This window comes from Cricetulus griseus, chromosome 2 (genome assembly GCF_003668045.3).
Source record: "Cricetulus griseus strain 17A/GY chromosome 2, alternate assembly CriGri-PICRH-1.0, whole genome shotgun sequence".
Classification (NCBI taxonomy): Eukaryota; Metazoa; Chordata; class Mammalia; order Rodentia; family Cricetidae; genus Cricetulus; species Cricetulus griseus.
In genome coordinates this window covers 389,759,647-389,782,547 of record NC_048595.1, presented here as the reverse complement: position 1 = coordinate 389,782,547, position 22,901 = coordinate 389,759,647, and the positions used below count along the sequence as shown (strand labels likewise).

The 22,901-nt window shown below is 42.2% G+C and overlaps 1 pseudogene; it reads left to right on the top strand.

The window, feature by feature from the left end:
- The first annotated feature begins 5,828 nt into the window (after nt 1–5,828).
- LOC100770786 lies at nt 5,829–7,088 on the top strand (annotated as a pseudogene).
- The last annotated feature ends 15,813 nt before the right edge of the window (nt 7,089–22,901 follow it).

Sequence of the window (22,901 nt, the reverse complement as noted above, 5' to 3'; positions counted from 1 at the left end):
CTGGGCAGGAGGCAAGGTGGGAAAGCCAAACTGAGCATTGTGGGAAGAAGGAGGGCGGAGTCAGAGTAGACAACAGCCAGCCAGTTGCCCAGCAAGCAGGACATGTAAAAAATGAGATAACAAGCCATGAGCCACAAGGCAAAATATAAATAGAAATATGGGTCAATTTAAGTGTAAGAGTTAGCTAGTAGCAAGCCTGAGCTATCAGCTGAGCATTTGTAGTTCATATGCAGCTTCTGAGTTAGTTATTTGGGGCAGGGCAGTGGGGACAGGAAATGTCCATTTACAATTAGGAAGGTTGAGAACCACTGGTTTAGAGTGTGGGAAAGAGGGATGTTTGGGAAGAGCTATTTCCAGACACCACAGCAATTACAAGATGAGACTCTCTGAGTGCTGGGTGTCAGCACACAGCTTTTGCCATCCTTGATTGTAGTCTAGACAAGCGCTCTCTCACTGAGCTGGGACCTCAGCCTCTCTGGAACACAGTCTGCCACTGGTTGGTTTCGAGGTGCAGCATTGTGTTAGTGACTTTTCTCTTGGTTATGCAGCCAGCGTAGGGATTCTAATTAAGGCTTGTCTGGTAGCATAACTTGTGCTCTTAATCATTTTCTGAGCCAGTTTATATGTTTTTCATGACATGCTTGGAAAATTAGTGAATGAAACTTGTGCTACAAGTAAGTTCATCTAGTCTTTCAATACGTTCGTATTTTATCCACTACACAGGGGAAAACACTAGAATAATAGCAACGCACCCACAGTGCAGTCACAGAGTCTACATCCTTCTCCGTGAGGCACAGGTTGACCTGGTGAAGTGTCTGACTGACAGCATGACACTGTGTGGTTTCAAAGTGGAGGCTATGAGATGCTTTCCTGAGTCTCCCACACATCAAATACTCTGTTACTGGGGATTACCTTTTGTAGTTCCCCAGCTGGGAGAAGCCCCTTCTATACAGAGACCTGCATGGAGGCAAAATACACCTGGCCCAGATACCCCTCCCTGCTAGGAGCCAAAAGTAGGCAGCCATGTGAAAGCAGTGTCTTGTATATGACCGCTCAAGCAAATCCAGGTAACTCCAGTAGTTTTCAGCTGCTGCCATCTGACCTGTGTGAATTAGGAGAGGGTTAATTTGCTTTATGTCTTTAAATCTTGACGTATCTTGTCACATAGTAATAGACACCCAAACACACGTCTATGTGGTAGTATTCTTTTGGCAACCAGCATTTATTTCAGGCTCCAGGCTATAACCTTGTCTCCCTGTGATGAGCTTTTTGAGACATGAGACCTTCCTGGGTTGCTTTCTAGAACGATCCAGCCCAGTCCTGCTGATGACTTGATTTCCAGCCTTGTGCCGGGCAGTATTCTCACCTCACGGAGGAATGAAGATACTTGTGGGAAGTTGAGTTAAAATGCAGGTGCATACATACACAAACATAGACACACAAAAACATACTGCTCAGATGGCTTCAGATGAACACTATGTATTCAAGTGGCATTTGAAAGTAGTGAGTCATTGGATTTCTTTTTTCCAGAGACATCAGATCGCATGTTTCAGCATGTGCCTTCCATGGGCTTCTGGGTTGCTTCAGTTTATGCCTGTAATTAATATGAGATTTCAGAATGCAATAAATAAAAACCAAGGTGTAGCCATCTATGATATTATTAAAAGAGTGCATATAGTCATTAACTAGCAATCAGAATATCTAACAAGATACTTGATTATAATTGGTGCTATATTTTAAATATTTCTCTCCTTGCCATACTGACTTACATAAAATGTTTTAAGATTATTTTTACTTTTTAAAAAATGACCCACAGCTTTGATTTGGTTAAGTCTTTTGGTTTTAATAATAGCACTTATTTGTTGAGTGCATGTGTGCCCTTTGCTGTGGCGTATCTTTATGCAACCCCTCAGGGTAGTTATCACTTTGCCGTTAATGATGGAGAGACTGAAGCCTACGGGTTTAAATCATTCGCTCAAGGTTACTTAGTAAATGCAAAGCCAGGGTTGGTTCCACGGTCCAAACGTGATTCCCAGCTGTATTCTTTCTGTCTTCCTGTAGCTGTACCGGCTGTTGCCCTTCTAAAAGCTTCTGATTCAAAAGGCAATTTGTAATGAAGAGCCAGAGTGGAACTGGGGTTTTAAAGGCACTGCTTGCCCTTTCAGGTATAAAATATTTTGTTAGAAGCAATAACAGCATAATTACAGCAAATGTCTCTACCTCCACTGTCACTACTGCATACGGTCTAGGTTATGGGTTCGAAATTTCACTGATTATTGGTGCGTAATTGGCTTCCTGTAGATGATAAATGTATTCCTGATTGATTATCGTGACTCGGTCATATCTGAAATGTCAAAGTAGAAAATTGAATTGTCTTATTATCGCATGTTCTCATTCAAGCACCAGATAAATATTACAAATGATGATTTTCTACCAAGTACCATATAAAGAATTTATGGAATATTAATAATACTGTTATCCACAACCTTCATGCTTGGTGAATGACCCCAAACTGAAATCATGTTTGACTTTTGAGAAATAAACCTTACAAATGATCTGCTTTGACCTACTCCTTTGCTGCCTAGAGTTTTACAGGATAAATATTCTCAGGGACTATCCTTGCCTCTGTTAGCAAGAATTGGACATTTATGACTGCTTGATATTGCTTTTTCTTTGTCTCATCCTCTTGCTGCCCATATTCTTCTGCCTGGCAAGGTAACCACTGTGCTAAAAAATCCCATCTTCACAGACAGCCATGGAGTTGTGAGAGACTGAGGCTCAGTCCCCAGCTCTCAACATGGCTAATGTCTCACAGCTTTAAATAAAAGACTGTTTTTGCCTGCAAAACCTTTCTGTGCATTTACTGTTTTCTGCTGAGTCCAAAGCTCACTGCTGTTTTCAGGGTGGGGTCCTATTTCTAGAAACTGGATAAGAGGAATCTAGAACAAACACCTTTGAGACAAACTCCAGCAAGAGGTCTCAGCCTGGGAGAGTGAAGCTGCTCATTGCTTTGACAAGATTAAAGCAATTACTAATTACACCAACTGTTGTCTGTAGACTGAATTTAGCTCATAGTCAAATGCTTGTTAGGTCAATATATAATATGCAGGTATGTATTTGCTAAAATGAAAGTCATTTCAAGATAATGCTGATTATATAATACCTTTCAATATATATTTCTTCTTATATGTATGAGAGCTTGTCCACATGTATGTTTTGTACACATGTATGTATGTGTGTGGTGTGAAGGCTAGAATAAGGTGTCTAATCCCCTCTAACTGGAGTTATAGGCAGTTGTGAGCTACCATGTAGGGACCTCTGCAAAAGCAGCAAGTGTTTTTATCCACTGAGCCACTGCTCCAGTTCCCAATATATTTATATTTAAGAGCAACAAAATAGTAATATGATAGAGGATACTTATTTTCTTAAATTTCAGATGACATTTATTTAAAAATGTGTACACTGTAATGTGGGACTTCTGATGCTTCAGAACCGTAAGTGTCCATCACTAGATGATAATAAAATTAAAATGGGAGAGGATGCATGGATTTTCTTTTTCCTTCTGGCTTTTCTGGACAAGTAGAAAGGCTGCCAGAAGGATGTAGCTCATTATTACTGATTCTTCCATGGGTGAAAGTGTTGAGGAAAACTCACATTCAAGTGTTTTCCTGATTCCGCTGGTCAGGCTGAACTAGGAGCACCATGTACGGCTTGAATCTGAAATGTCCTGCACAGGCTCATGTGTTCAAGGCTTGATCCTCACCTGGTAGTGTTAACCTTTTTTATTAGTTTGTTTGTTTGTTTGATTGATTGATTGATTTTGTTTTATCCAGACAGGGTTTCTCTGTGTAACAGCTGCCCTGGAACTTGCTCTATAGACTAGGCTGGCCTCAAACTCACAGAGATCCTCCTGCCTCTGCTTCCTGAGTGCTGGGATTAAAGGCATGTGCTATCACCACCTGGCTCTGGTAGTGTTATTTTGAGAAAGCTTCAGAGCCTATAGAAAGTGGAACATATCTGGAGGAAGTGGCCCAGGGGAGGGTTCTTACTGCCCATCCTGCTCACTTCTGGTCTCACTCCCTGCTCTGATGAGAGTAATTTTCCTCTGTACGCGCTTCTCCCACAGTGATGCTCTTTTGAAATACATGGGACCAAGCAACTTTTGGGCTGAAACCCTCTGAACCATAGTTGAAAACCAGGCTTTCGTCCCTTAATTTGTTTCTGTTGGGTACTGTGACCACTGTGCCCCCAAATAACTTCAAAGCACTCCTGATATGGACTCAGGACTCGGTTTAATCATTCCTTTTCAAACTTCTCCATTTCGTTATAGACTCCGTCAACAGTAGTGCTCAATAAATGTCTATTAACGATGAAGGGACTGCCGCACACTGTCACCGGGTTATCATAGGCAAACAAGCTCGTATTCAGGGTGATAGCTCTGAAGAAAATGGAGTCTCTTTGGGTTACAAAGAAAAGGAAATGAGTGCTTTCACAACTATCATTGAAACAGTATCTTTTCTGCTCCTCTTGGTTAGTGAAAAGTCAAAATATATTCTAATTTGAGTTTTCCACTTGACTCTTAGAAGTAGTTCTTCCCACAGGCAGTCATTTTTCCTTCCTTGTACACCAGTGTGTTTGAAGAGGAAATGGCAGAGGGCGTGGCTTATCTTTGACTCATAAATATGCAGTAGACATGAACTTGAAATAAGTGGTGTTCTCTGTGAGCTGACATGTGTTCTTGTTCTCTCTGCTTTGTATATAAGGTTTCTCCAGCTACTTTAGTTATAAGCATTAAGCAACAAGATGCTTTTTCCACAGGTAAGCCATACTGTAGAAAACTCAGCTTTGGTTGACTAACCTAAGAGACAATGGACATTTAAAAAAAAGTATCTGTTTGTGTGTGTGTGTGTGTGTGTGTGTGTATGTGTGTATGTGAACATGTGTGCAGCTGCCCTCCAAGGCCAGAAGGCAGCCCTAGACTCCCTGAAGTTGGAGTTCCAGGCAGTTGTGTGCCAGATGTGGATGCTGGAAACAGGACTCTGGCCTTCTGCAAGAGCAGCATGTGCTCTTAATTGCTGAGCCATCTCTCCAGCCCCTAGAATTGATATTTTAATCCTTTGTCCTCTTGCTCTGATAGTTGCCAAGTCAGACAGAGAAGTAGGGAGTTCCCAGAGTCTGGTGGGGGAGGTCACCAGAATCCTTGGGAAGGTCATACCTCCCTCAAAATAAGTCAAAGTATTGGTGGAACCTTTGCTTCCTATAGGGTCCCAGGGTATGGTTACTGTGTTTGTATCTATTTCTGTCAACTGACTGCAGCTATGGGCAAGTTACTTCACATTTTCCCCTCTGTCTCTGAAAAGAGGGAAGAGCCAGAGTGTGGGCTCACACGTAGGGTTTGGAGGCCCAGCTCAGCTGTTGCCTACTGTGCAGTTTTGAGTGACTTAGCCCTGATCCCTGTTTGTACTGCAGCTTCCCCACTAATGAACCAAAAGGCCCTGACAACTGGTTTGCACAGACCACTCACTGTATGTGCCCTTGAGAAGAATGTGGGTATGTGCTGTACAGAATGAGGGATTCTGGGATGGGGTTGCCATGCATGGATCTCTTTTTGTTTGTAACTGCATGACTCTGGCCTAATCACATCATCTTTTTTTTTTCTACCTCATGCTTTTTCATCTGTAAAGTGGGCAAGCTTGTGATTATAAGCCCCCATGTCAGTGGACTTTTTGAGTATATGAGAAACAAATATACATGAAGTATTTAAAATAATATATTATGGGCTCTTCAGGGTGTTTGCAGAAACCTCTGTTCTTTTCCAGAAACACACCATGTCTGTTCTCAAGGTCCATGCCTGAGAGAACGCTGACTCTGTTGAAGTTGATCTCTACACCTCAAAATGTCTCTTCCGAGCTGCTGTGCCCAGCGGTGCCTCCAATGGCATCGATGAGGCCCTAGAACTCCGTGACAATGATAAGACATGCTACATAGGGAAGGGTGTCTCAAAGGCTGTTGAGCACATCAATAAAACTCTTGCACCTGCTCTGGTTAGCAAGAAACTGAACGTTGTGGAGCAAGAGAAGATCGACAAACTGATTATTGTGATGGACATCACTGAAAATAAATCTAAATTTGGTGCAAATGCCATCCTGGGAGTGTCCCTGGCTATCTGTAAAGCTGATGCCACAGAAAAAGGGCTGACTTGGCTGGCAACCCTGAAGTCATCCTGCCAGTACCAGCTTTCAATGTGATCAATGGCGGTTCTCATGCTGGCAGCAAGCTGCCCATGCAGGAATCCTTCCCGTGGGGGTGTCCAGTTTCCGGGAAGCCGTGTGGATTGGGGCAGAGGTTTACCACAACCTGAAGAATGTCATCAAGGAGAAATACGGGAAGGATGCCACCAATGTGGGTGATGAGGATGGGTTCGTGCCCAACATCCTGGAGAACAAAGAAGCTCTGGAGCTGCTGAAGAACACAACTGGGAAGGCCAGCTACACAGACAAGGTTATCATTGGCATGGACTTGGATGCCTCTGAGTTCTTCAGGTCCAGCAATTATAACCTGGACTTCAAGTCCCTGATGACTCCAGCAGGTACGTCACACTCGACCAGATGACTGACCTGTATAAGTCCTTCATCTGGGAGCATTCAGTGGTGTCCAATGAGGACCCCTTTGACCAGGACGACTGGGAACCCTGGCAGAAGTTCACAGCTAGTGTAGGCATCCAGGTGACTGGGGATGATCTCAGAGTAACCAACCCTAAGAGGATTGCCAAGGCTGTCAGTGAGAAGTCCTGCAACTGCCTCCTGCTCAAAGTTAACCAGATTGGCTCTGTGACCGAGTCTCTGCAGGCGTGTAAGCTGGCCCAGTCCAATGGTTGGGGGAGTCATGGTGTCCCATCGCTCTGGGGAGATGGAGGATACTTTCATCGCCGACTTGGTGGTGGGGCTCTGCACTGGGAAGATCAAGACTGGTGCCCCTTGCCGATCTGAGCATCTGGCCAAGTACATCAGATCCTTAGAATCGAGGAAGAGCTGGACAGCAAAGCCAAGTTTGCTGGCAGATCCTCCAGGAACCCCCTGACCAAGTAAAGTGTGGGTAGAGATCCCTGGAAACACCTTAGACCCTGTCCCTGATGTCATCATGGCAGCTCAAGGCCCGCCCAGTGCTTGTCCCTCCCATGCCACTGCTTCCTTTGGCATCCTTGAAGACACACCTGACCACCTGGGGCCCTGCTGGAAACCCCCACTTTGTAATTATGTGATTGGCTGAGTCATTGTTTCTGTCACCTCATTTCCAAGCTAGTGTCTGGAGCCCAGTGTAATCTCTAGGATGGCCACAGGCAAGACCCCCCCACCCAGTGGTTCTACATACAAAATAAAAACCTTAGTCCTCGTAAATAATAATAATAATAATAATAATAATAATAATAATAATAATAAGGAATTATCAGTTCAGAAACATTATTCCTCCTGAGGAGAAGTCTTTCTTACTGGGGAATCTGGTTAGTTTCAAGTCCTTAACCGAGGGCACTCTGTTTCTCATCATTGTCCCTCAGCCTGAATGTTTTGCATTTGGGGGAAGATATTGTGTGGTCCTCCCACAGTGACAGTCATTGAGAGTTGAGTGCTAGCAATTCACTTCTGCAGCTGTGGTCAGTCTGCCCAAGGCCATTCAAGTTGTGTAATCCTTTCCAGCTGAGGATAACTGAGAAGGTCACATACCACGTAAGAGGTAGTGACTTAACAATATACATACTGCTTCTAGTTCTTAGTATCTTGTACATTTCCATACCTCCAGAGTACTGACCACCTAGACACTCCCTTTCTTTAAAACCCCATTTCTTTCTGTGAGGTGTGCTGGTCCATGTTGGCTTTGGCCACTTTGAGGAATATTTACTTTCTTTATGGTTGCTTGTGGCCTGGGACCTCCTCTTGTTCTCTAATTATCTCATTCATTTGTCTTTCTAAAAGACTAGATTCTTGAAGCTGGCTCCATGATGTCCCCTAACAGCACAGTTGTATGTTAGATATAAAGCAATATTTTTTTTAGATGTACAAGATAATAATTAATTCTATGACTGCCATAACAAAACAACATACATTTATTTTTCATTATTCTGGAATCTCCAAATTCATATCAAGGTGCTGGCCATCTGCTTTCTCTCTCTCCTTTTCTTTTAATTTATTATCAGCCTCCTCTCCTCCTGCCCCCCCTCTCTGCTTCCCTACATCCACTCCCTTTCCATTTCCCTCCAGAAAAAGACCAGGCTTCCCAGTGATAGCAACCAAACAGCATAACAAGATAAAATAGGACCAGCCAAAACCCCTCATATCAAGACTGGATGAGGCACCCAGTAGGAGGAAAAGGGTCCCAAGAGCAGGCAAAAGAGTCAGAGGCACCCCACTCCCCCTGGTAGGAATCCCACAAAAAACTCAGGCTAACAACCATAGCACATGTGCAGAGGGCCTAGAACAGACAACAGACACACGCAGGCTCTGTGATTGCTGCCTCAGACTCGGTGAGGCCTTATGAGCTCTGCTTAGTTGATGTCTGTGGTTGGCATTCTCCTGGTGTCCGTGACCCTTTTGGCTCCTACAGTCCTTCCTCTTCCTCTTCTGTTGGGTTCCCCGAGCTTGGTCTAATGTTGTGGGTCCCTGTAGCTGTTCCCAGTCTGCTTTCCCTTGACTGATCCTCAGTGTGTAGATGGCTGCATGAAGGCTGTGTTCCCACGTCATCTTTCTACTGTGTGTGTACATGTCTGCTGTTGATGTGTCTGGGTTTTCTCTTCCTGTAAGGGTTTCCGTCAGACAGGACAAGAGCCTATCCTAGCAGTCTCATTTTGTCTTAATTACCTCTTTAAACACACAGTCACATTCTTTGGTATTGGGGATTAGAGTTTTGATATGCATTTTTTTGACACAATTCAGCCTGTAACAGTGTGTGCTTAAAATAACTCAGTTATGCTGAATGTGAAATGCTGATCAAAACATTAGGAATGTTCTATAAATATGTGTCTCATATTAGGGAGATTTAATGGAAATTAATTTCAGGATTTATGGGGTTTGACTACTGTAATTTCCAGGTGTCCCACATGTAAGTTGATGATAGCTATGTTGCCTGCCTAATCACAGGTCATGACCCATCTGATATTTTAAAATAACATTTATTTCACGCAGTTAATTCTCACGTGTGGCAGACCAATAAGGCCTAGCCACCCACCCACTTCGCCTTCCTCCCTCCAGGTGGCACCTCAGCAGGTGTGAATCAAATTAGCAATTTGTGATGGAGCTGAATGTAATCAATTACACAATTTGGAGCCATTCAAATATAATTCATTAAATTATATCGTGAAGCATTGAAGAAACAAAAGGCAGGAACAAAAGCTTTCCCTGGGAAATGCTAGAGTGAGTATAGTCTAGAGTCCTCCAGAGTGCATGTGACAGCCAAGGGTCTTTTAACCAGTGCTTGGCATCCTCACTGGAAAGGTGTGACAGCTGTGACAACTACATGAGAAGAGACGATCCTCTGTGTGGAACAGCAAGGGACCCAAAGATTGTGCCTCTTTTCTTTATGGCAGAAGCTTGAGAATTTAGAGCTATATTAGAAAATGTAGGGCCTCATTAAATACTAAAGCTAAACAGTGAGTAAATGAGGCAAGAACTCCACAGAGTTGGAAATGGTGGTTTCTATGGACAAAGGTCTGTGTGCACATGAAGATCATTTGAGAGACTTAAAACCACCAGTGTTAGACTTCCACACTTTAGAGTCTGGTCTCCTGGTTTACATTTGATCCCTAACACTGACATTTCTTTTTCTGTGACATGTACAGTCTTCTAACACAGGTTTAATCAGTGCACATATAATCTTAGGCTGTTTATATTCAGTGACTAATATAGTGTCATAGTTTTGTTTGTAATTTGTTCCTTCCTCCAGTATGCAGTTTTCAGAGTCAGATTTTTGGCTTCGTTCCTTGTTGCATCTCAAGTGCTTAGAACATAGCTTCATAATGGGATCTTCTTTTTTTTTTTTTTTTTAGGATAATAGGGGACACTTTATTATCTTTTAAAACTTTAGTGTACATTGTTTACAGATAATAATGGGTCCATCATGACATGTTCATACACATGGACAGTGTTTTCAATCATATTCCCATCTCCCTCACCCTCACTTGGTTTCTCCTCCTGTTCTGACCAGCCCTCTTCTACTTTTGTATCTTTCCATCAAGTTATTTCTTCAGCATTTTTTTTTACAGACATGTTTGTGGTAGTGTGTTTACACAGGCATAAATAGTAGATTCCTTTAAAGAATTTTTTGGTTCACCTTTTATTTTTCCAAGATATTCTCCATCCAAATTAGCTTGGGTTTGAAAATAGCATTCCCAAGTCCCATTTACGGAGAAACCAAGTGCTTGAACTCTTCTCTCTTTCCTAATTTCCTCATTCATGTTTTCTTTTCGTTTTGAAACTATGATATTTCTACCTTGCCTTTACTCCTTCCAAACCCTCCCACAGATCCCTCCTTGTTCTCTTTCATGGCCTTTCTTTTTATCAGTTGTTACACATATATTCCAAAATACAATTTGGTCAGTCAGTATAATGTTATTCATACGTATATTTTTTTCAAGTTCACCATGTGGTATTGGATAGCCAATTGGTGTGTTCTTTACTGGGGAAGATGGTTTCTTCCATTCTCAGCATTCCTTAATTATCTGTAGTTCTTTGTGTATGGTTGGGGCCCTGTGGGCTTTCTTTTGTCCATGTTGGCATGTCTATTGTTGTTGTCTTTGATCAGATCATGTTCAGGAAGTCACAACAGTGAGACTTTATGGGTGTAGCTTCTGACATTACTAGGAGACACACACAATCTCACAGCAAACTCCCTGATCCTCTGGCCCTTACAATCTCTCTCGACCCTCTTCCACAATGGTCCCTGAGCCTTAGGTGTGGTAGTGTTTTGTAGTTGTGTCCATTGAGACACAATTCTGCATTTTGGTTGGCTGTGATTTTCTGTAGTGGTCACTATCTGTTGTACTGAGAAATTTTCTTTATGAGGGGCAAGGATTACACTAATCTGTGGTTATAACAGCAAATGTTTAAAGTGTAGTTAGGGACTATGTAGTTACTAAACTATGGTTTAGTAACATGGTCTTTCCTCTAAAATTCATGACTTCACTAGCACTGAGTAGTTTCCAGCACAAGGCTTGGTTTCCCTCTTGTTGAGCAGGTCTTAAGTCCAAGTGAAGAGATGCTCCTTACTGCCAATGTATTCATGCCATGCTGGTCATTTTTGTGGCTCACCCTTAGGGCTATCATGCTATGCTGGCCATTGTACTGATTCATAGCTGTTGTAGCAGGATAGGACTGTAGGTTGCCTTTCTTCTTTAGAAGCTTGTATGGCACCTTCTGGCACCATGAAAGCTCATCCTCAGGGAGGGGGCACTCAGGTCAGTTCTAGCTCAGGGGTCTCTGGGATATGTTTCTGAAGTGAATGGTGTCTTTAGCAATAGGGACTTAACCTTTGACCTCTGGTGGGTAACCAAGGGCAGCATCAACAGGCTGTATGTTTTGGGAGTTTCTTTTCTGGTACTCGGGTTTTTATTAGGTGGTCTTTGGCTCTTGGAGAGAGAATTGTCAGCTCAGGTAACAAAATGTTATTTATCTACATATGGATATTTATACACAGACTTATGTGTTTTATAGGGTTATTTTTAGATAAAAAATAGTATGTTTCCTTCTGACTTTTTCAGACATCTTTGCTGTTGTTTTACCCCCTTCCTCATTATTCTGTATTTATTCCCTTTCCTCTCTAAAGAGCCCCCCTTTCTGATATTTCCTACCAAATCACTTGCACCCAGACATTCTGTCTCTCCCCAAAGCCCCTGCTTCATCAATGGTTCCTTTTCACTTTGCTAGTTTCTGAGTTACTAAATATTATGTACTCATATTTGAAGATTAGCACTAGGAGCCTCCAATAAGAGAATATGAAATGTTGTATTTCTAGACCTGGGTAATCTCAGTAAGTGTGATCATTTCTAATTCCACCTATTTACCTGCAAATTTCAGGATGTAAGTTTTCTTTAGAGTCGAGGAGTATTCCATAGTATATATGTACCACACTTTCATTACTTCGTCATTGGTTGAAGAACATTTAGGTTGTTTCCAATTCCAAGCTATGGTGACTAAAGCAATAATGAAGATGGCTGAGAAAGAATCTGTGGAGTAGGATGTCATGTCCTTTGATCATATGTCCAGGATCACATGGTGGATTTTGCTGACAGGAGTTTCTGTCCAGCCTGGTCCTGAAACTTTCATTTTCTGACATCCCCAGCATTTGTTGTTGGTGTTTTGCCAATCTTTGTCCTTCTAACTGCAGAAAGATGAAGTTTCATAGTTGTTTTGGTTTGTATTTCCTTAATTGCTATGGACAAAGAACACTATTTTGAGCTATTTCTTAGCCATTTCCCCTCTTCTTTTGAGACCTCTAAATTTAGGTCCTACACCCATTTATTGAATGGGTCTTTTTTTTTTTTGACTTTTTGTCTTTGAGTTCTTTGTATATTCTGGATATAAATCTTCTATCAGATTTATATCTGGCTCAGATTTTCTCTGTTCCTTGGGCTTCCTCTTCACCTGATTGTTTCTTTAGCTGTGTAGAAGCTTTATAGTTTTATGAACTACACTTGGCAGTTGTTCGCTTTAATTCTCAGGGAAATTGATAGGAGGTCTTTGCCTACACCTGTAATGTGTAGGACGCTACTAGTCTTCCTTCTAGCAGTTTTAGTGTTCACGTTTAGGTCTTTGATCCATTTGGGTTTAGTTTTTGTGTGGATCTGATTTCATTATTTTGTATATGGATGTCTAGTTTTCCAAGTACCACTTGTTGAAGATGTGTTCATTTATCCAGTGTATGCTTTAGCATCGTTGTCAAAGAATCAGTGACTGAAGTTATATGTTCTCATTTTTGGTCTTTGATTTTGTTCCATTGGTCCACATGTCTATTTTTGTGCCAATACCATATTGTCTTTTTTTTTTTAACTATGGGTCTGTAATATATCTTGAGACCTGGAATGGTAATGTTCCCAGCATTGTTCAGGGTTAGTTTGGCTACCTGGAATCTTTTGTGGTTCCACAAGAATTTCAGGCTAGTTTTTTTTTTTTTTTTCTATTTCTTCAAAGAATGAAATGGGGATTTCAATTGGGATTACATTACAAATAGCCTTTGGTTAAGTGGTCTCTTCACAATCTACCAATCCATGACCTTTGGGTATCTTTCCATTTTGTAGTGTCTTTCTTTGTTTCTTTCTTCAGAGGTTTAAAGTTTTCTTTGTAGAGGTCCTTTATTTCCTTGATCTACTGGCTGGTTTTACATATCAACTTGACTCACGCTAGAGTCATTAAAGGAAAGAGCCTCAGTTGAGGAAATGCCTCCATGATATCCAGCTGTAAGGCATTTTCTCATTTAGTGATCAATGGGGGAGGGCCCAGCCCAAGGTGGATGGTGCCATTCCTGGGCTTCTGGTTCTGGGTTCTATAAGAAGGTGAATTGAGCAAGCCATGAGAAGCAAGCCAGTAAGTAGTACCTCTCCATTGCCTCTGCCTCAGCTCCTGCCTCCAGGTTCCTGCCCTGTTTGAGTTCCTGTCCTTTCTTCAGTGATGAACAGCAATGTGGAAGTATAAGCCACATAAACCCTTTCCTCCCCAACTTGCTTTTTGGTTATAGCAACAGAAACCCTAACTAAGCCACTTGCTTAGGTTTATTCCTAGATAGTCTATTTTCTTTGAGGCTATTGTGAATGGGAGTGTGTTCATCATCTCCTTCTCTATATGTTTGTTGGTGTATAGGAAAGCTATTGGTTTGTGAAGGTTGCTTATGTATTCTGCCAAGTGCTGACTTTGTTTATCATTTCTAGAAGTTTTCTGGTAGAATTTTTTGGGATCTCTATTGTATAGTGTCATATCATATACAAATAGAAATACTTCAACTTCTTTCCATATTTGTATATTATCAACTTCCTTCTCTTGCCTTATTGCTCCATTCAAGCATAATATTGAAAAGGAGTGGGGATAGTGGACACTCTGTCCCATTCCTATCTTCAGTGGGGTTGCCTCAAGGTTTTCTCCATTTAGCATGATGTTGGCTAGAGGTTTCTTTTTTTTTCTTTTTTAAATTTAAATTAGAAAAAAAGTTGTTTTAGATGTCAATCCCAGTTTCCTTTCCCTCCCCTCCTCCCCTGCCCCCTACCGACCCCATATCTCATCCCCTTTCTGTTCCCCAGAGAGGGTGAGGCCTTCCATGGGGATCTTCAAAGTCTGTCATATCATTTGGAGGAGAGTCTAGACCCTCCCAAGTATGTCTAGGCTGAGAAAGTATCCCTCTGTGTGGAGCGGGCTCCCAAAGTCCATTCATGTACTAGGGATAAATACTGATCCACTACCAGAGGCTCCATAGACTGCCCAGACCTCCAAACTGAGATCCACATTCAGGGGGTCTGGAACAGTCCTATGCTGGTTTCCCAGCTGTCAGTCGGGGGTCCATGAACTCTCCCTTGTTCAGGTCAGCTGTTTCTGTGGGTTTCTCCAGTCTGGCCTGGACCCCTTAGCTCATTACTCCTTCCTCTCTGCAACTGGATTGCAGGAGTTTGGCCCAGTGTTTAGCTGTGGGTGTCTGCTTCTGCTTCTATCAGCTACTGGATGAAGGCTCTAGGATGGCATATAAGGCAGTCATCAATCTCATTATTGGGGAAGGGCATTTAAGGTAGCTTCTCGACTATTGCTTAGATTGTTAGTTGGGGTTAACTTTGTAGATCTCTGGACATTTCCCCAGTGCCAGATTTCTCTTTAAACCTATAATGGCTCCCTATATTATGGTATCTCTTTTTTTTTGCTCTCCTCTATTCTTCCCCTGACTCAATCTTCCTGCTCCCTCATGCCCTCCTCTCCTCTCCCCTCCTCTTCTCTTTCTCCTAACTCCTTCTCACCTCCCTCTGTGCTCCTAATTAGCTCAGGAGATCTTGTCCCTTTCCCCTTCTCCAGGGGACGATGCATGTCTCTCTTAGGGTCCTCCTTGTTTTCTAGCTTCTCTGGCAGTGTGGATTGTAGGCTGGTAATCCTTCGTTCTATGCCTAAAACCCATATATGAGTGAGTACATACCATGTTTATATTTTTGTGATTGGGTTACCTCATTCAGGATCGTTTCTTCTAGTTCGATCCATTTGCCTGCAAATTTCATATTCCATTGTTTTTTTTCAGCTGAGTAGTACTCCATTGTGTAAATGTACCACATTTTCTCTATCCATTTTTCAACTGAGTGGCATATAAGTTGCTTCCAGGTTCTAGCTATTGCAAATAATGCTGCTATGAACATAGTTGAGCAGATATTCTTGTTGTATGAATGAGCTTCTTTTGGGTATATGCCTAAGTGAAATTGTTGGATCTTGAGGTATACTGATTCCCATTTTCCTGAGGAACTGCCATACTGATTTCCAAAGTGGCTGTATGAGTTTGCACTCCCACCAGCAGTGTAGGTACAGAACTAAATAGAGAATTCTCAATAGAGGAATTGAAAATGGCTGAAAAACACATAAGAAAGTGTTCAACAAACTTAGCTATCGGGGGAAATGCAAATCAAATCAACTCTGAGATACCATCTTGCTCCTGTCAGAATGGCTAAAATCAAAAACCAATAACAGTTTATGCTGGAGAGGATGTGGAGAAAAGGGAACACTTCTTCTCTGGCTTCTATGGGTGCTCTCTCTCTCTCTCTCTCTCTCTCTCTCTCTCTCTCTCTCTCTCTCTGCTGGTGGTTAAGCAGTGCAGGGCTTCATACATATACACACAAGGCAATTTTCCTATAACTCACTCACAGTCCTGGTTCTGTCTCTGTTTTAAAAATTCAATTTGATTTTTAATTGTGTGTCTGTGTGAAGATATGTGCAGTGTGTGAAAGTATCCTAAGAGTGCATGGGATCTTGTGGAGCTGGAGTGACAAGCAGTTGTGAACCACCTGACATGGATGCTTTTGTCCTCTGGAAGCACAGTAAGTGAGCTATTTCTCTAGTCCATATGTGTTTTGGAATCTTTCTTAGCTCCCTGGGTTTCAGTCCATTGGCTCCCACAGCTTTTGAAATGTGTTTATTGTTGTCCTCATAGTCCTCACCATGTTGTCATCTTTCTCTTCCTTGTCATCCTCTTCCTCTTCTTTCCTTTTCTTTAGGCAGAATCTTATGTAGTATAGGCTGGTCTGGAAATTGCTATGTAGGTGAAGATGAGCATGAGTTTCTTTTCATCCTGCTTTCTTTTCCTAAGTGCTGGGTTTTCATATGCATGTGGCACCATGCTCACCATTCACTGTCTTCTAACTTACATTTCATGTGCTCTTTAGCTATTAATTCCTTTGCTCATTTCTCTTTAGTCTGTGAGATATTCAAGGGCAAGGTCAAATTTATTATGAATTATTTCTAGTGTGTATTGCATCTTTCTTCAGTGTGTATGCGTGTGTGTGTGTGTGTGTGTGTGTGTGTGTGTGTGTGTGTGTGAGAGAGAGAGAGAGAGAGAGAGAGAGAGAGAGAGAGAGAGAGAGAGAGAGAAATCCTTTGGGAATCATGTTATGGTGGTTTGAATGAGAATGGCCCTATAGGCTCAAATATTTGAACACTTAGTCTCCAGTTGGTGGAACTGTTTGGGGAGGATTAGGAGATATGGCCTTATTAGAGGAGGTGTGATACTCGGGGTGGGATGGATTTGAGGTTTCAAAAGCCCACACCATTCCCAGGTTGCTCTCTCTGCTTTATGGTTTTGGCTCAAGATGCCACTGCCCAGTTTTTCCTGCTGCCATGGCTTTGCTTCGACTTCATAGACTGTAGCCCTCTGAAACTGTTAGCCCAAGTTAAGTATCATTTTATTTTATAAACTGACTTGGTCATGGTGTCTTATCACAGAAATAGAAAAGTATCTAAGACACACATGATCTTGGAGTCTTTCTTTGGAATGTCATGTGCTTGGATCTGGATGGAATATTTTAAAATATCCTTGAGCACAATCCCATTTCCCTAACTCCCAAGGGAGCCTTGCCTCCGGAGAACCTCAGTGACCTGACCCCACTACAGTAATATCAGAGTTCTCAAAGAAGTCATTAGAAATGCAGATTCACAGGCCTCATCGTAGACCCCCCCTCCCCCCCAGATCAGGACCCCTGGAGTGGTGTTAATGACCTGCATTTCACACACCCTTCTAGAAGCTGCAGTGAGCTTGGCAGCCTTACCTTTGACTCACTATAGGAATCTCCATGAGGAACCAAGGCAGGGAACTAGAATTGGCAGGGGGATAGAGGAGGAAACCCATTCTGCAGTGCCTTGTTCTGAGATTGGGGCTAAACTAACATCTCCCAGGAATAGTACTGCTGTCCTGACAGATCTTTACGTCTTGGCATTTTCTTAAAGTGAGTATCCTGTGAGGGGAAAACATAAAGCTGTACCATTTCCAGATGGATGCAATTCATAGACAAGTGAGACAGTATCTGAGCATGGGCAGGGTTTTGCGAGTTCCCTGTTGTCAAGGCAGTGCAGGCTCAGGGTTGTGGAAAGACTGGAGGGGGAATTGGAGCAATGCTGGGCCCCAAGGAGACACGGTGTTGAACCTCTGACAGGCACAAAGACAGGGAAGTGAATGCTTTAGTATCTTATAAATCATTTGGAGGAAATTATGTTTTATTTATGTTCATTTTTGAATGTATTTGAATTTTTATTGCAGATATTTTTCAAAGACGTAGGCATTGAGGCTATCCTGGGGGAGCACGAACCTCAAAAGAATGTGGCAGTAGCTGGCAGGATTGGCTGAGGAGGTGAAAATTATTCATTTTAAAGAGCAGTCTGAAGTGGCTTTCAAGGGGACCAAATCGAATGAAACTCAAAAGTTTTAAATAGTGACAACAAAACACACCTGGTTTAAAAGCTTTGTGTGAGTTGGTAACAGTGTACAAATGAGGTAAAGGAGCTTGGGCTGCAGAGGAAGAGTTGCAGGGCAACCTCCGTAAAATGGGTTGGTTAATTATGAGGATCAAGTTGCTGGCTAAGTTTTCAAAGTTCCCCTTTTCCAGTTTTACCGAGCCTGCACTTAGAGCCACTCATTTCATCATGCTGCATTCATCCATGGGTCCAGCTCTTTCAGATGGGCTCAGTCCCAGCATAGATTACCAAGGCTGTTTTCCCTAGTGGGACTGATGGTGTCACCATTGACTCTCATGGGGAAGATCAAAGTAACTGCTGTGTGTGTGACAATGAGTCCATTTCATGGGCTGATGAAATGACTGTTCATGCCTGTTGGGTAGTAAAGGAGTTTGACACTGCTGGGACTAAAACAAAGTGATGGAGGGGCTGGAGAGATGGCTCAGAGGTTAAGAGCACTGGCTGCTTTTCCAGAGGTCCTGAGTGCAATTCCCAGCAACCACATCACAGCTCACAACCATCTGTAATGAGATCTGGTCCCCACTTCTGGTGTGTAGGCATACACGCTGCCAGAGTACTGTATACATAATAAATAAATAAATTAAATAAATAAATAAATAAATAAATAAATAAATAAATAAATAAATGGAGGGTAGGTTTCTATGACTGGGACATATTTATTCCTTTTTGAAAGAATGTACATGGGACTGTAAGAAGTTGGCTATGGGAAAAATATGTGCTCAATAATCAAATTGGTAAATAGAGGCAAGAAATCCTTTTTCTCTTTTGTACCACAGACACTGGGTACAGAAGAGATTCAAGAGTAAAAGGCACAGGCTAGTACAGGGTGCTGGCAGTTTTCCTACTTCTTTTTTTTTTTTTTTCTTTTCTTCGAGACAGGGTTTCTCTGTGGAGCCCTGACTGTCCTGGAACTCACTCTGTAGAACAAGCTGGCCTCAAAATCACAGAGATCTGCCTGCCTCTGCCTCCTGAGTACTGGGATTATAGGCATGCACCACCATTGCCTGGCTTCCCTACTTCTGACTTCATAGTAGTGTTTGTTTTGTGACAACGTGATTAAAAAAAAATCAGCCCAGGAAGAAAAGTAACACTTTTGGGATGAAAAAGCAAGGGTCAAATGACCCCTTTTTTTGTCGCGAACGGTGTTTCCAATTTTAGAAGGCATGTAGGACAACAACCTTATTTCTTTATAAATTTATTTATTTATAAATGCTGCTTTGTTTTGTAATTATGATACAGAGCCAAAGCCAGTAGTACACGGCGATTCCACACTGACAGATTCAGCTCATATTCCTGTTTGGTGCTAGCAGACCATTGTAATCAACAAGCCTGACCTGTACATGCTTTTGCACAACTGTCCAAGGGAGTGTGTGCAAAATACAGCTCATAGGAAAGAAAGTTCAAGCCCAGGGTGTGAAGTTAGAAGTTTTTGTCTTTACTGCACATTCAAATCATCCGGCAGTGTGTGCTGGGGGGAGGGGTCCATGTTTAAATAAACACTGATATCCAGGCCTCATTCAAGACCAATGAAGTCAGAGTTGCCGAGCATGGGGACAAGCAGGATTGATATTTTCTTTGCAAATTCTCTTGGGGGCTCTAATGAGCTGCTGGGGCTTAGGAACACTACAGCAAGGTCACACGTGTCTGCCAGGGACAGGTTCTGAGCCATCAAGTCAGATGAATATAGTGTATTCAGAATGACTCAACTCAACCACTGAGCCAAGTGTCACCTTTTTAAGGGCTGGTTGTTATCAGCAGGAATGCGCTTTGAGGGGCTCATCATTTCCCAGCACAATCTGTGCTTTAGGCTTCTCCATTTCCTGAAAAGTCTTGTCACGGGTCCCACTTTGAAGACAAATATGTAATTCTCAGACGGCTCCTCACTTAATAGACCACTACACTCGTGTAGTTGTGTGGGCTTTGTGATTCCACTTAAGATGTTTGTTATATATATTATAGCAATAGGAGTGGCAGAGATAGTGTGGAGATGGATAGAAACCTCCACTGACGGCTCTTTGGTCCCCTCAGAGGACAGCAAGTCATCACTTTGTTTTCAAATAATGTGGTTGGTAATAAGTTTTTGGATGTATGTGAGCTGTAAATCGTTCTGAAAATTGAACTGAAGATACAATATCGTAAATCTCTTCAGTGGTGGGAGAATATTTATGGGGCCAGCAATATAATCAGTCATGTGGCTATGCTGTGGCTGAAGTCTGACTGAATGGGACCTGGTACAGAGGATCTATGGCCACTTAGGAAATTCCTCCAGGCTGATGCCTGTGTCAGTAGGAGGACTGTTTTAATGGGGATAATGAGATGACTCACCCCTGATTGGATGTTTGGGGCAGCATGGTGGGAAGGATGAGGCTAGGCAGATTCACCTGTCTTCCAGGAGACCCTCCACTCCTGGATCTTGGCTGCTGTGTCCTTGGTCCTCCGAGTCGATGCTTGTTTATCCTGGGCACTCACAATCTTAAGGAAATGCACATTTCATTAGATTTGTTTAGAAACTCATTATCCTCACCATAAATACTTCTGTGTGGGGAGTAATGGGACAGAACCAAGCTAGGCAGCAAAGTCACCGCCAGCTTTGGGAACTGAATGTCGAAGGCAATGGTATGTGACCCTCCTAACATTTTTCTTTTGGGTGATGACAATTATTTAAAATGAAAAAAAGATCTGTAATCACTCTTTAATGGTTCTTAGGCTTTTTTTCCTTTGGTTTTTAGGAAAACACTTTTTCAAATAAAAGCTGATTTGCAGTCTCATCATGTAAACAGATCTTGGATTGAACATGGGGTAGTGATTCTTCATGGCCTACTAAGCCTCTGGAATCTTCTCTCCCTCTCCCTCCAATTCCCTGACTTTAGCTGCCCTCTCCAAATCCTCTCCTTCACACACTGAAAGCAAGTGTGGGTGGGTGATAATGGGGAATGGCTCTGTTCTTTGCTGCTCCCATCCCACTATGCCACCCATTGACACAAAGGAACAAGGTCCTTATTTCTCATTCCTTCAAGGCTCCCAATCTCCAATTAACCTTTAAAAATGACAACATCTCCTGGGGTTCTCTACCTGTCTTAAAGATCCTATGTGGTTTTTCATATCACTTATTACCTCCCATTATACGATCTTTCTTTTGAGGTGCTAAGTATCAAAACCCAGGGCCTTGTCCATGCCAGGTGACCACTCTACCAGTGACACAGAGCTCTTTCTTTGGTTTCTGATGTGAGGTTGTAATATGTTGCTCAAGGTAGCCTTGGGTTTGTGATGCCACCACCTCTATTTTCCAGTGTTCAAATTATAGACATGCTTTAGCATGATTGGCTATCATTTAATTAATTGACCTGACCTCTCCTGCAACACCTTAGCTTCATGAAGGCAAGGTTTTTAAAAAGCTGTTCAACTGATGTATGCCCGACATGGAGGACAGAGAGTCCTGCAGAGAACACTTCCCAGTACATGTTTATGAGTGAATGCAGGTTATACAGGCTGATAATAAACTAATGAGTTGGTCCCCAGGATCTCTTATTCAACCTATGTTTACCTAGGTGTTCAGAAACCCCTGTTGTTGGGGGAGATTAAAACAACCTTACTAGAAATAGGCCTGTGGACTCTATGGATTTGAATGGGAAAAGGCCTTAATACTTATTTTCATTGAGTCACAATGTAGGCAAAATACCTCCACAAACGGAGTCAGCAATAGGAATCACAGATTTTAATGCTGTTTTTTTTAATATCACAACATTTTCTTCTATTGCTACCTGAAAATGATGGTTATTGTGTCTATCAAGATTTTATTAATTAGAAGAAAGGACATATGATAGGTAGGATTTTAGTTGGGGGGATGGTAGGGGAGGAAGGGAGGGAGAAGGGAACTGGGATTGTCATGTAATTCAATCTTGTTTATAATTCAAATATATAAAAAATAAAAAACAAAAACAAAAGATTTTATTATTTATTGCAGTAATAACATTAGTTGTTCCCTGTTGGGTTCAGCTATCAGTACAAGGGAAGGAGAGTGGAAGAGAGGGAGAGGAGGGAAGAAGAGGGGGAGAGAAAAGGAGGGGGAGGAAGAAAAGGGGAGGAGCGAAAGGGGAGGGGGATTCTCTTCTGTGTAAGAGCTGCCACCCTCCTGCAGGGCTGCAACTCTTCTCTCTCTCTCAGGCCTTTGAGCCTCATTAGGTCACAGCTGGGAACAGCTCTCTACTATTGCTGGCCTTCTGATGTTGTTTGTCCTGATCTGGTTTATGCCTTTGTGATAACTGACAAAATGCTCCTGCAACAGCTCCTTTGACTGTGCCACACATTTCCTGGTAGGATACTGCCCAATAGGCTCCTCTCCAGCTCAAACCCTTTCCCTCTTGGTGCACTTCCTGTAGTTCAGACTTCTTCCATGAGTCAAAAAATGTGCTTCCATCTCTCCATCACTCTTCTGGATGCTGGAGTATATATGCAGACACAAGCAACACCCTTTGGATCTAAGTAGCAAAAGTAACATTTAGTAAGTGCTCATCAGGTGCTGGGGGGTCCTGTGTCATTTTGAAACTGATCCATCCTTAACAGTGGATTTTCTTTTCAAGGTTTCAGGTACTTGCCATTATTTAGGTCTGAAAATATTACACAGAAAATTCCAGAAAGTATTTGTGTTAAGTAACTTTTATCACAGCATACTGTTATAGTTATTGTATTTTATTAGTAGTTAAGCTCTTACTGTGTCTAATTTATAAATTTAACATTTTACACACACACACACACACACACACACACACACACACACACACACACGAAATAAAAATAGATGTTGGAGGTCAGTCACTATATGTGACTGGGAATGCATGGCTTATGGATAAGTGGGTATCTTTAATTCATTTATCCTAAACCATATCTTTTTTCCAGGGGGGGGTTTGCTTTTGTGTAAACAGACATTTCTCTTCTGCC